The following is a 2,196-nucleotide window of genomic DNA, read 5'->3' as shown; positions in this document are numbered from 1 at the left end:
CAACAACTTTACTGCTAATGAGAACTTTGTAAAGACTATTAGCTATAAAAATTAAAAATGGTAAAAATTAAATTCCCAGTACCTACTATTTAAAATAATCGGGAAAAACAAAATTTATTATTATTATTAAAATAATTATTTGGAAACCAATGTTACTATAGGCAGTCTTTTTTCAGAATCGTTTTTCATCGTATAAAATTTAACCCATACATTCACTACCGTGCCTACTTAATGACGAGGTACACACATTTGATGAATTTTTAAATATTTTTAAATTGCTATAAGAAAAACCTACGATTAGGTATTAGTATAAAATATTAGTATTACATTTTCATTTTTCAATCTTATTAACCAAGCGTAAAAATTAATATCAACATTCAACACTAAAAAACCAACTAAAAAGTTTTAAAAATTCAAAGGCCTACCTTCTTCTTTTTTTCACTTTTTGCTCCAAACTATAGGGACTCAGTCCTCACTTGTCCTTTATCTCCAACTCCATAGGGCTCTATTCCCCACTTACCTACCCCTCAAGACTGTTATATTTGTGAGATTCTCTATTCATCCTATTCACATTATTTTCGCTTGTCCTCTCCTTCTCTTTTCCTTTTATATTAATTCCCGGGTGCAAGGAAACGCCAAAAATTCATCGGAATGATTTTATAATACCAATAAATAATAATATATCATACAGCAATAACTTAACAAATTATGATTTTTATTTCAAGTGATAAGCATTATAAGTTAGTCAATAGTGATTGCAATTTTCTAGCATCACAATCGCAGCTATTATATTTATTAATATAGTATGTAGTTATTACCAAATTATTTTATTCTAAATTCTTTATTTTGATCCACCACTTGGTACCCACAATAAGCAATAGCACTTCCATCGGCTATAGTTGAACACTTATGTTCACGACGTCCTTGCTATTTCGTTACCTATCTAAATTAAATATTTGAAAGCGAGTTGTATTGTCGTGGTCACTGTTCAACCAACAGTTAAATGTCTTGTTGTAATGTAACTTTGGTCTTTACAAAATACTTAATAAGCTAATAATTATATAACCTACCTACTTATACATTAACATTTTGTAGAATGGGCCCCGAAAAACTAACAGGAGCACAAAATAGAAAAAAACAAAAAAGTAAAGAATTAGAAAATAAAATTTCAGCTATAACTTAAGTCGATGCCAAATATTATTGAGTAGTTTGAAAAATAACTTTAAAAACGCATAGTTATACACACTGGACATTTAAATATAATATGGGTCATTCATTATATTTTAAAATTGGTGAAGTGGTCAAGGCCTTACATGAAATATCTACCAATCCAATTTTCGGTGACGGAAGAGCTTTTACAGAAAGTTTAGGTATTGAAACAACTTTATTTGCAATTTGTTTATTTGTTTATTAGTCAAATGAGTAAAGTATTGAATCAAATATTTCGTGTGAATAAATTATGCGGGCATTTAAGTTGGTATAGTGGTATGTCATTTGGGTTGTTATTTTATGATATTACTTATACAAAAAAAGTTCTATTATTTCAAAATCCAATATTTTTGTGTTTTTCAAACTTGAATAACTTTTTTAGTTTCGATATCGAAAAAATAAAACGATATCTCACAGCGAAAGTTCTCCCTTTTTATGTGGTGAAAATGTCGTTTCTTAGTTATGAGTCATAAATAGCCATAGCAATTTTTTAAATACCTAATAAGAATAAATCAATACATTTTAAAAGTATTTTATTCCTTTTAATTTTTATATATATTTAACAGTCGAAATTGATAAAATAAAAAATAAATTTAATACTTGTGAAGTTCAAATAGCTTTGATATCTTTATAAATCTTAATTAGGCAGTAATTTTTGTCTACATCCATAATATGAATAATGTGTAAGGTTTCTACCTCACACGAAATTACTAAAACGGAAAATTGAACAGATGCATACGAGTAAACTCATCGGCGACTGGCGAGTGTAAGAAAACTATACTGTACCAATGTACAAAATTATAAATGCGGGTTGGTGAGAAGCTGCACGCATGTAGTACATACCTGTACAGGTTCGTTTCAACGACGAACTTTGTACGGTGGAGGATGGTAGTGGTAGCGATTGCATTGTTTCCGCGGTTCTACGTAAAACGCATAAAATCATAAATACGTCCTACTAGGATACTAGGTACTATATAGGTACTCACA

The sequence above is a fragment of the Acyrthosiphon pisum genome, chromosome X (assembly GCF_005508785.2).
Source record: "Acyrthosiphon pisum isolate AL4f chromosome X, pea_aphid_22Mar2018_4r6ur, whole genome shotgun sequence".
Classification (NCBI taxonomy): Eukaryota; Metazoa; Arthropoda; class Insecta; order Hemiptera; family Aphididae; genus Acyrthosiphon; species Acyrthosiphon pisum.
The sequence above is the reverse complement of the archived record's forward strand: the minus strand, read 5'-3'. Positions refer to the sequence as shown.